The sequence below is a fragment of the Podarcis cretensis genome (assembly GCF_951804945.1).
Source record: "Podarcis cretensis genome assembly, chromosome: 4".
Classification (NCBI taxonomy): Eukaryota; Metazoa; Chordata; class Lepidosauria; order Squamata; family Lacertidae; genus Podarcis; species Podarcis cretensis.
In genome coordinates, this window is record NC_137173.1 from 107557353 (window position 1) to 107569629 (window position 12277).

Genomic DNA, 12277 nt, shown 5'->3' on the forward strand with positions numbered 1-12277 from the left:
TTCTATCTTTCTTTGGCACCGATTGGCCGACAATGCCCAAAAGGAAGGCCTCTGGTTTCTTAGAAATGGTATATTTAAATACCTTTTTTAGTTCATTATAGATCATCTCCCAGAAAGCCTTGACCTTTGGGCATGTCCACCAAAGGTGAAAGAATGTTCCCTCAGTTTCTTTACATTTCCAGCATTTATTATCAGGCAGGTGATAAATTTTTGCAAGCTTGACTGGGGTCATGTACCACCTATAGATCATTTTCATAATGTTCTCTCTTAAGGCATTACATGCCGTAAACTTCATACCGGTGGTCCACAACTTTTCCCAGTCAGCAAACATAATGTTATGACCAATGTCCTGTGCCCATTTAATCATAGCTGATTTAACTGTTTCATCCTGAGTATTCCATCTCAACAGCAAGTTATACATTCTTGAAAGAATCTTAGTTTTCGGTTCTAACAATTCTGTTTCTAGTTTTGATTTTTCCACCTGGAAGCCTATTTTTTATCCAAGTTAAATGCCTCTCTAATTTGATAATAGTGTAACCAATCTCGCACTTTATCTTTTAGTTTCTCAAAACTCTGCAATCTCAATGTATCTCGATCTTGTTCTAATATCTCCCAATATTTCGGCCACTTGGCCTCCATATTGAGTTTTTTCAAAGCTTTAGCCTCCATAGGTTGGGGTCTTGTTTTCCAATAAATCTTTATATCTTGTCCAGACATTGAACACAGCTTTCCTGACAATATGGTTTTTGAATGCTCTATTAGCTTTTACCTTGTCGTACCACAAGTATGCATGCCACCCAAAAGCATTGTTGAACCCTTCCAAATCCAAAATGTCAGTGTTCTCAAGAAGTAGCCAGTCTTTCAACCAGCAGAATGCTGCTGATTCATAGTACAGCTTCATGTCTGGCAGAGCAAACCCCCCTCTTTCTTTAGCATCAGTCAATATTTTAAATTTTATTCTGGCCTTTTTGCCCTGCCAGACAAATTTAGAGATGTCTCTTTGCCACCTTTTGAAACAGTCCATCTTGTCTACAATTTGCAAAGTTTGAAACAAAAACAGCATTTTTGGCAATACATTCATCTTTATAGCAGCGATCCGACCCAACAAGGAAAGCTTCAATTTTGACCAAATTTCTAGATCTTTCTTAACTTCTGTCCAACATTTCTCATAATTATCTTTAAATAAGTTCAAATTTTTAGCCGTCATGTTAATCCCTAGATATTTCACTTTCTTAACCACAGTTAAGTCTGTCTCCTTCTGAAACCTTTCTTTTTCCATTATTGTCAGATTTTTCTCTAAAACCTTAGTTTTTTGCTTGTTCAATTTAAATCCTGCCACATGACCAAATTCTTGAATCAAATCTAACACCCTTTTCATACTGGATTCTGGCTCTTGTAATGTCAAAACCAAGTCATCTGCGAAAGCCTTAAGTTTATATTGTTTAGCTCCGACCTTAATTCCTTGGATCAGCCGGTCCCTTCTAATCATGTTCAAGAGCACCTCCAGGACCGAGATAAATAACAATGGAGAGATAGGGCAGCCCTGTCATGTTCCTTTTTCTATTCTAAACTCTTCTGACACCACATTATTAACTATCAATTTTGCTTTTTGTTCTGAATAAATTGCTTCTATGCCATTTTCAAACCCCCGTCCCACTCCCATTCCCTTAAGATTTTTCTTCATGAAATTCCAAGAAATATTATCAAAGGCCTTCTCCGCATCAATAAAAATTAAAACTGCTTTTGTATTAATATTCTCTTGTAATAACTCCAAAATATCAATAATGTTCCTGTCAGGGACTCAGCGGGAGCGCAGGGAGGAGAGGAGATGGAAAGCGAGGGGGAGCAATCCGAGGGCAGCGTAGGAGAATATGACAGCAGCCCGATAGATTCCATGAGCCTCTCCAGCGAATCGGAAGATTCACAGAAGGGGGCGCCGATGGGCAGGGCAAGGGGCGACCCAAGGGGGACACCCCAGAAGCAAGGGGCCAGCGGGGATTCCCAGAGCAGCAGTTGCAAATCAGGACCAGCTTCCCCACCAGAGCGTAGTGGGGGGGAGGAGTCCCAGGTGTCAGAGCCCACATATGCACCACCAGCGAGAGAAGATGAGTCAGGGTGGACCACGCCTCCATCGGAGAGCGAGTTAACGGTTAAGAGGAAAGTTGCAGGCTGGGCGCGCGCGCCAAGTTCAAAGGTACAGGCGAGCGGCACAGAGGGTAGCCCGGATAGGGAACCAGGTCCTAAAGCCCGCCGGAAGGAGGGGCAAGAATCGTCAGGGTCAGCGTCAGAGGAGTCCAGGAAGGATGAGACCCTAGCGGGCAGGAGGGCCCAGAGGAGAAAGGAATTTAGGAAGAGGTGGAGCAAAGCGAGAGTCTTAAACTGGTGTGGAGGGGGAGGAGACTCAGACAGGACTTCGCCGGTCTAAGGTCGGGACGTAGAGCTGCACGCTGCGGCTTTAAAATGGAGACTGAATCTCAATAAAGACTTTTGTACATAACTACAGCCTAGCGTTGGTCCTCTGTGAGCTGGGACCTGGAGGCAGCTCTGACAGTAATATCATTCCCGCTTTTTTGCATTGGTCAACGCGCTGGGATGGGAAAAGGACTCAGCGTCCGTCAGGGACCTGTTCTGGGAGGGGCTCAATGGGGCTGTGAAAGACGAAATCGCAAGGGGGGAGAGGCCACGGAGCACTCAAGAAGTGGTCCAGAAGGCGCTGACGATTGGTGTGCGGCTGGAAGAACGTCCCTGGAGCAAAGATGAAGGGCGTTGGGGACGCACGCCAGCAAGGGCACCTCCTTTCTTCCCCAGAGACTCAGCGCGCGCTCAATCCACGCCTCCACTGGGAGGGGGAGAGGAGCCGATGGAGATAGGTGGTGCCAAGGCTCAGTCAGCGACCAGAGCCCTCACACCAGGAGCAGCCAAGGTGAAGCCTCCTAGAGGGAAGAGGAAGTGTTACATCTGCGAAAGTGCTCAGCATAAGGCAAAAGAGTGCCCCCAGAGGCTCCACAAGCACAATGCAGCCTCAGCAAAAGTAACAGAAGCAGCTCAGCAGAGGGAACCGCAGCAGGGAAACGACGAAGTCTGGCTGGAAGCAGAGCCGCTGGGGCCCAGCCGGACGAGTCAGTGAAGCAGTCCCCAGGAATCTTACAGCCCACAGACCCCCTCCCGCCCAAACCAGTGGTGCAGCTCACCGCAACACTCCAGCTTCCCAATGGGCTCACCATGGAAGTGCCTATTACCATTGACTCTGGTAGCAATGCAGACTTTATGGGGGTGGATTTCATCAAGCAACATAGCATAGCGCTCCTGCCTGCCACGATGCCCCTGAAAGTAGTGACAGTCGATGGAAGAGAATTGCTGGGGGGACAGGTGGTACAGCAAACGCCGCCAATTGGGATGCGCATTGGAAATCACCGCGAAGTCATCAGCTTCAACGTCACCCAACTGTCAGACACGCCCATAGTGTTGGGCATGAGCTGGTTGGACAGGCACAGCCCGGCATTGGCATGGTACCAGCGTAAATTGACCTTCTGCTCCTCCTACTGCGCAGAACATTGCATCATGACTAACCAGGAGGACGAGGGGCAAGAGGATGACCCACAGCTACAACTGGGCATGCTGCAAGCTGTACCCGACAAGTACAAGGTGTTTTTGGAGGTCTTCTGCGAGAAGGAAGCGGACAAGCTGCCTCCCCACAGACCCTACGACTGCAAGATTGACCTCCTGCCGGGGGCAACGCTGCCGACCGGAAAACTGTACTCCATGTCTGAAGACGAACTGCAAGAGCTCAGGGAGTTCATAGATCACAATTTGAAGCGGGGATTCATCCGAGAATCCAAAGCAGTGGGGGGCAGTCCTGTGTTCTTTGTGAAGAAGAAGGACACGCCCCAGAAGAGGCTTGTAGTTGATTTCAGAATTTTAAATTCGAAAACCAAGCCCACGGCTTTCCCGATGCCCAAGATCGACGACTTGCTCGCGACGGTGAGGAAGGGACGCATCTTCACCAAGCTGGATCTACGAGGGGCGTACAATCTTATACGCATGCGGGAGGGCGACGAGTGGAAGACGGCCATGTTCACGCCCTTGGGCACCTATGAGTATAGGGTTATGCCCTTCGGTTTACAAAATGGCTCCCACTGCTTCCAAGCATTCATGCATCACGTGTTAGCGGGGCTCCTCTACAAGAAGTGTGTCTGCTTCCTGGACGACATTCTGATCTTCTCGGAATCGCAGGAGGCTCACGAGGGAGATGTCAAGGAAGTCCTGCAAAGACTACGGGAGCACAGGCTTTACGCCAAGCTGGAGAAATGCCAGTTCGACATGACGGAGGTGGATTTCCTGGGCTACAAGCTGCCGACAAGGGAATCGCCATGGACAGCACCAAGGTACGATCAGTACTGGACTGGAAGAGCCCGCGCAATCGGAAGGAGGTCCAGAGGTTTGTCGGCTTTGCTAACTTTTATCGCAAGTTCATCAAGGGTTTCGCTATGCAGACGGCGGCCATCACGGACACCCTCAGCTCCAAGAAGAAGAAGTTCATCTGGACGGAGCAGGCGGAGCAGTCCTTTCAGAAACTCAAGCGTCTTTTCGCTTCCGAGGAACAACTGCTGCATGTGAACCCCAGCAAGCCCATGAGGGTGGAGACGGATGCCTCCGACAGAGCCGTGGGGGCAGTCCTGTTGCAGCGAGACCCGCAAGGGGATTGGAGGCCGTGTGCTTTCTACTCCAGGAAACTCAGCAAGTCGGAGCAGAACTACACCATCTGGGACAGAGAGTTGCTGGCCATTCATGCAGCATTCAAGGCGTGGCGGCACTTCCTCATCGGAGCCAAACACACGGTGCAAGTTCGCACGGACCATAAGAACCTGGAGTACTGGCGCACGGCGCGGTTCCTGAACCAGAGACACATCCGCTGGGCGGAGTTCTTTGCGGATTTCGACTTCAGGATAGAATATATCCCCGGAGACAACAACGTCATGGCTGATGCGCTATCCAGGAAGCCGCAGTATCTGGAGGAAGCAGCACCGGTAGCGGCCAAACACATTTTCGCACCCAAGGCGTGGGCATGCGCTTCTGCCACCGTAGACCTGGAAGCGATACGGCGCGAGCTGCGAACAGATTCCTTCGCGCGCTCCAAGATGGAGGAGGTGCGCAGCGGCACGGCAAAGGACGACGAGTTCCAGATACGCGACGGACTGCTCCTCCACAAGGGGGCCATCTACGTACCGGGAGATGAACTCCGCGCGACAGTACTGCAACAGCTACACGACGCACCCAGCGCCGGACATTTCGGCAAGGAAAAGACGGTGGAATTAGTAGCCAGAGACTTTTGGTGGCCCAAGATGCGGGGAGAAGTCGCGGAATACGTCACGAGGTGCGACACCTGCCAAAGGGCCAAGCCAGTACACAGACCGCCGGCGGGACTGTTGGAACCGCTACAGACCCCGTCCGAACCGTGGGAGAGGGTAGCCTTGGACTTTGTCACTGACCTGCCCAGCTCGAGGGGCAAAACAGCAGTACTCGTGGTAGTCGACATGTTCACCAAGATGGCGCACTTCATTCCTTGCGCGAAGGTGGCCACAGCGGAACAGACAGCCAAGCTGTTCATAGACCACGTGTTCAAGGTACACGGCCTGCCAGGGTCTATCCTGTCCGACAGGGGGCGCCAGTTCATCTCGAGTTTCTGGCGGAAGCTGATGGGGATCCTGAACGTCAAGGTCAACCTAGCGTCGGCAAGACACCCGCAGACCAACGGACAAGCGGAGAGGGTCAACGCCGTCATGCAGCAGTACCTGAGATGTTACGCCAACCAGCAGCCCTCGACCTGGGTGGACTATCTGCCCCTGGCCGAGTTTGCCTACAACAACACACAACACGTGTCCACGGGGGTGACACCGTTTTTTGCCAACCACGGGCGACATCCCAGGACCTTCCCGGGCTTAGAGAAAGAGGGGGAGGGGGAGCCACAGGGAGCAGAGGCATTGGCAGAGGAGTTACAGGAGGTCCATGAACAGCTCCGTAGACAGTTAGACCTAGCAAAACACGTATACAAGATGCAAGCAGACAAACACAGAAGAGTGGGGGAGGACATACGGGTAGGGGACTGGGTCTGGTTAGCGGCCCAGGCAGTGCCGGCCAGATCCTTAGCTAAGAAGAAGCTAGGACACAAGCAGTTGGGCCCTTACCTAGTCGAGGCACAGATCAACCCAGTGGCTTTCCGTTTGACACTACCGGAGGGTTCCAGAATGCACCCGGTCTTTCATAGATCGGTGCTAACGCCCTACAAGGCACCTCACAGGTTTCAGGAGCCAGGAACAGCTCCCAGTCCGCTTAGAGATGCACCCATGACAGGGGGGTCGCCGAGGGCGGGGCCACTCAACGAGGTGACGGAGATTTTGGACTCGAGATGGGGGGAAGAGGGCGTCGAATATCTCATCGCAAGGGAATGTGCCCCGGCCAGCGCCAACAGCTGGGTGCCGTACTATGCGGTGGAGGAGCACTACCTCAAAGACGAGTTCCACGCACTCTTCCCACACAGGCCCATGCCGGAGGATTATTTTGATGAATATCTTTTCACCCCCACACTCTCAGCCAGTACGTTTCAGGGGTTCTCCTCGGCTGAGGAGACGGTTCCAGAGACTACCTCGCCGGAGGGGTCGGTCTCAGACTTGGGTGCGGAGCGCTCTTATTGGTGGGACACTCAACCCGAGGAGGAGTGGCGCAGGAGACTGCTCAGAGGGCCCTGGCACGCAGACTACCCAGAGGAAATGGGGGAACAAGGGGGCATGGACGGGTTGGGGGAGGATCCTGGTTTCGAGCACGCCGGCAACGAGATGGAAGCGGAGGAGAGCGACGTCGATGTACCCGTCACGGACTGGCAGCATGCCAGGGGGGAAGACCGGTATCCGGCATGCACCCCCATAGCATTGGAGCACCCGGAACCCACGCCAGAAGAGGGGGAGGGGGGAAGGGGGGGCTTCGAGGGGGGGATGGATGTCAGGGACTCAGCGGGAGCGCAGGGAGGAGAGGAGATGGAAAGCGAGGGGGAGCAATCCGAGGGCAGCGTAGGAGAATATGACAGCAGCCCGATAGATTCCATGAGCCTCTCCAGCGAATCGGAAGATTCACAGAAGGGGGCGCCGATGGGCAGGGCAAGGGGCGACCCAAGGGGGACACCCCAGAAGCAAGGGGCCAGCGGGGATTCCCAGAGCAGCAGTTGCAAATCAGGACCAGCTTCCCCACCAGAGCGTAGTGGGGGGGAGGAGTCCCAGGTGTCAGAGCCCACATATGCACCACCAGCGAGAGAAGATGAGTCAGGGTGGACCACGCCTCCATCGGAGAGCGAGTTAACGGTTAAGAGGAAAGTTGCAGGCTGGGCGCGCGCGCCAAGTTCAAAGGTACAGGCGAGCGGCACAGAGGGTAGCCCGGATAGGGAACCAGGTCCTAAAGCCCGCCGGAAGGAGGGGCAAGAATCGTCAGGGTCAGCGTCAGAGGAGTCCAGGAAGGATGAGACCCTAGCGGGCAGGAGGGCCCAGAGGAGAAAGGAATTTAGGAAGAGGTGGAGCAAAGCGAGAGTCTTAAACTGGTGTGGAGGGGGAGGAGACTCAGACAGGACTTCGCCGGTCTAAGGTCGGGACGTAGAGCTGCACGCTGCGGCTTTAAAATGGAGACTGAATCTCAATAAAGACTTTTGTACATAACTACAGCCTAGCGTTGGTCCTCTGTGAGCTGGGACCTGGAGGCAGCTCTGACAGTTCCTTATGTTATCGGACAAATGTCTGCCTGGGAGAAAGCCTGCCTGATCTTTATGTATCACTTCATTTAGGACTCTTTTTAATCTATTAGCTAGAATATCTGCAAAAATTTTATAATCCACGGTGTCAGAGCTGCCTCCAGGTCCCAGCTCACAGAGGACCAACGCTAGGCTGTAGTTATGTACAAAAGTCTTTATTGAGATTCAGTTTCCATTTTAAAGCCGCAGCGTGCAGCTCTACGTCCTGACCTTAGACCGGCGAAGTCCCGTCTGAGTCTCCTCCCCTTCCACACCAGTTTAAGACTCTCGCCTTGCTCCACCTCTTCCTAAGTTCCTTTCTCCTCTGGGCCCTCCTGCCCGCTAGGGTCTCATCTTTCCTGGACTCCTCTGACGCTGACCCTGACGATTCTTGCCCCTCCTTCCGGCGGGCTTTAGGACCTGGTTCCCTATCCGGGCTACCTTCTGTGCCGCTCGCCTGTACCTTTGAACTTGGCGCGCGCGCCCAGCCTGCAACTTTCCTCTTGACCGTTAACTCGCTCTCCGATGGAGGCGTGGTCAACCCTGACTCATCTTCTCTCGCTGGTGGTGCATATGTGGGCTCTGACACCTGGGACTCCTCCCCCCCACTGCGCTCTGGTGGGGAAGCTGGTCCTGATTTCCAACTGCTGCTCTGGGAGTCCCCGCTGGCCCCTTGCTTCTGGGGTGTCCCCCTTGGCTCGCCCCTTGCCCTGCCCATCGGCGCCCCCTTCTGTGAATCTTCCGATTCGCTAGAGAGGCTCATGGAATATCTCGGGCTGCTGTCATATTCTCCTACGCTGCCCTCAGATTGCTCCCCCTCGCTCTCCATCTCTTCTCCTCCCTGCGCTCCTGCTGAGTCCCTGACACACGGTAGTTCTTAAGTTGTGTCTTTTCAGATTCAGATTTCGGTATAAGTGTGATGAAAGCTTCTTTCCACGACTCCGGCGCCTTCTTTCCCTCCAAAATCTCGTTGCATACCTCCTTTAATGGTTGAATTAAGTAGTCTTTCAAAGTCTTGTAGTACTTGGAGGTTAATCCGTCCGGTCCTGGAGACTTGCCCAATTGCATGTTCTGAATGGCACCTTCAATCTCCTGTTCTGTTATTTTGTAATTCAATATTGTCTTGTTTTCTTGAGATATTTTTTGTAATCCATTAGTTCTTAAAAATTGGTCTATCTCCGTCTCTTTCTGTGGCCCCTGAGTATAAAGTTGTTTGAAGTATCTCTGGAAACATTTTCTAATCTCCACAGGATTTTGAATATTTTTCCCTTCAACCTCAAGAGTTGTAACCGTATTCAACTTCTGTCTTTTTTTCAACTGCCACGCTAGCAGTTTTCCACATTTATTAGCTGATTCAAAAGTCTTTTGTCTCATTTGTTTAATTTTCCACTCAACTTCCTGATTTATCAATTTCATATATTGTACTTGATATAATTTAATTTCTCTCAGAATCTCCTGTGACTTTGGTTTCGATCCTAATTTTTTCTCTCCTTTTATTTTCTCCAAAATTTTATCTTTTTTCTCAATTTGAGATCTCTTTTTTATTGCATTCTGTTGTATCAGAAACCCCCTCATAACCACTTTACTTGCATCCCAGATTACTCTTTTTTCAACTGTAGTTTTCAAATTTACTTCAAAATAGTCTCTCAAAGTCTTTTGAGCCTTCTTAACAATCTCTTGGTCTCTTAATAAGGTGTCATTCATTTTCCATCTGAAGGAACCAGCTTGTGTTAGTTTCATTTCCATCTTTACAGCGTTATGGTTGGAGCAGGTTTTGGGGCAGATTTCCACCTTTCTAGTCTTTGGTGCCAGTCCTCTAGTTATCCATATTTGGTCAATTCTAGTCCAAGTCATTTTGGCTTCAGAGAAGAATGTCCCTTCTCTTCCTAAGGGATTTTTTGTTCTCCAAATGTCAATCAAGTCCATATTGTCAGTTAGATCAAAAAAGGTTTTAGGTAGACAGCCCTCTTTTGTTATGTCTTTGTGCTTTATCCATATTTGTAGATACCACCCCATTCATATCGCCCATCATAATGATGTTGTTATAATCCATGTAGTCCAACATTGTCTCATGCAACTTCTTGTAAAATTCTGACTTCCCCTCATTTGGTGCATAGATTCCTAAAATCAAGAATTTTTCTCCTTGCATTTGGATTTCAATTGCCAAAATTCTCCCTTGCTCGTCTTTAAAAAGAAATTTTGGTGATAGGCTTTCTTTTGCATAGATAACAACTCCTCTCTTCTTCACTCTATCCGATGAAATAAATTCTTGGCCCAATCTTTTATTAATTAAAACTTTCCTATGAAGCCTAATCACATGCGTTTCCTGTAGGCAAATTAAGTCTAATTGCTCCTGTCAGGGACTCAGCGGGAGCGCAGGGAGGAGAGGAGATGGAAAGCGAGGGGGAGCAATCCGAGGGCAGCGTAGGAGAATATGACAGCAGCCCGATAGATTCCATGAGCCTCTCCAGCGAATCGGAAGATTCACAGAAGGGGGCGCCGATGGGCAGGGCAAGGGGCGACCCAAGGGGGACACCCCAGAAGCAAGGGGCCAGCGGGGAATCCCAGAGCAGCAGTTGCAAATCAGGACCAGCTTCCCCACCAGAGCGTAGTGGGGGGAAGGAGTCCCAGGTGTCAGAACCCACATATGCACCACCAGCGAGAGAAGATGAGTCAGGGTGGACCACGCCTCCATCGGAGAGCGAGTTAACGGTTAAGAGGAAAGTTGCAGGCTGGGCGCGCGCGCCAAGTTCAAAGGTACAGGCGAGCGGCACAGAAGGTAGCCCGGATAGGGAACCAGGTCCTAAAGCCCGCCGGAAGGAGGGGCAAGAATCGTCAGGGTCAGCGTCAGAGGAGTCCAGGAAGGATGAGACCCTAGCGGGCAGGAGGGCCCAGAGGAGAAAGGAATTTAGGAAGAGGTGGAGCAAAGCGAGAGTCTTAAACTGGTGTGGAGGGGGAGGAGACTCAGACAGGACTTCGCTGGTCTAAGGTCGGGACGTAGAGCTGCACGCTGCGGCTTTAAAATGGAGACTGAATCTCAATAAAGACTTTTGTACATAACTACAGCCTAGCGTTGGTCCTCTGTGAGCTGGGACCTGGAGGCAGCTCTGACAGTAAGTCCTGTCTCATATTTCAAAGAACCTCGCAACGTGAGAGGACGCAGCGAGGGGCGAAGATTGGTGCTTCGCGAGCTCACAAAAGCAGCACAAGATGACTACAGAAGAACGACTGGCAGCTTTGCAAGAAGCCGTGGTACAACTTAACGCAGAAATACGAGCGGCAAGGAGGAGAGAAGAGGAATCAGATGCTGTCTGCAAGGATCTGCAAAACAGGTTGGAAGTGTTGACTAAACAGGGGCCACCGGCAGCCAAATCAGAAGGGATCGGGCTCGGGAAGAGAGGGGGGAGCCTGGTGTCGCATTTCGATGGGAGTCTGCAGCAATATCCTAACTTCAGAGCAGACGTAGTTTTTGCGCTAAAGTTGCTGGAGAAGGACTTTAGAGATGAGCAGGAGAAAGTAGGCTTCATACTAACGCATCTCCATGGAGAAGCTAAAGCGTGGTTGCGCAATCTGTGGAGAGATAATGATCCAGCCCTCCAAAACGCAAAAGCCTTCATTAAGGCGATGGACGATTGTTTTTTATCGGAGATAGATGTCGATGTCGCTAGAAAAGAGATTCACGGTCTGAAACAAGGCAGAGCCACTGTAAGGCAATATCATTCCCGCTTTTTTGCATTGGTCAACGCGCTGGGATGGGAAAAGGACTCAGCGTCCGTCAGGGACCTGTTCTGGGAGGGGCTCAACGGGGCTGTGAAAGACGAAATCGCAAGGGGGGAGAGGCCACGGAGCACTCAAGAAGTGGTCCAGAAGGCGCTGACGATTGGTGTGCGGCTGGAAGAACGTCCCTGGAGCAAAGATGAAGGGCGTTGGGGACGCACGCCAGCAAGGGCACCTCCTTTCTTTCCCAGAGACTCAGCGCGCGCTCAATCCACGCCTCCACTGGGAGGGGGAGAGGAGCCGATGGAGATAGGTGGTGCCAAGGCTCAGTCAGCGACCAGAGCCCTCACACCAGGAGCAGCCAAGGTGAAGCCTCCTAGAGGGAACAGGAAGTGTTACATCTGCGAAAGTGCTCAGCATATGGCAAAAGAGTGCCCCCAGAGGCTCCACAAGCACAATGCAGCCTCAGCAAAAGTAACAGAAGCAGCTCAGCAGAGGGAACCGCAGCAGGGAAACGACGAAGTCTGGCTGGAAGCAGAGCCGCTGGGGCCCAGCCAGACGAATCAGTGAAGCAGTCCCCAGGAATCTTACAGCCCACAGACCCCTCCCGCCCAAACCAGTGGTGCAGCTCACCGCAACACTCCAGCTTCCCAATGGGTTCACCATGGAAGTGCCTATTACCATTGACTCTGGTAGCAATGCAGACTTTATGGGGGTGGATTTCATCAAGCAACATAGCATAGCGCTCCTGCCTGCCACGATGCCCCTGAAAGTAGTGACAGTCGATGG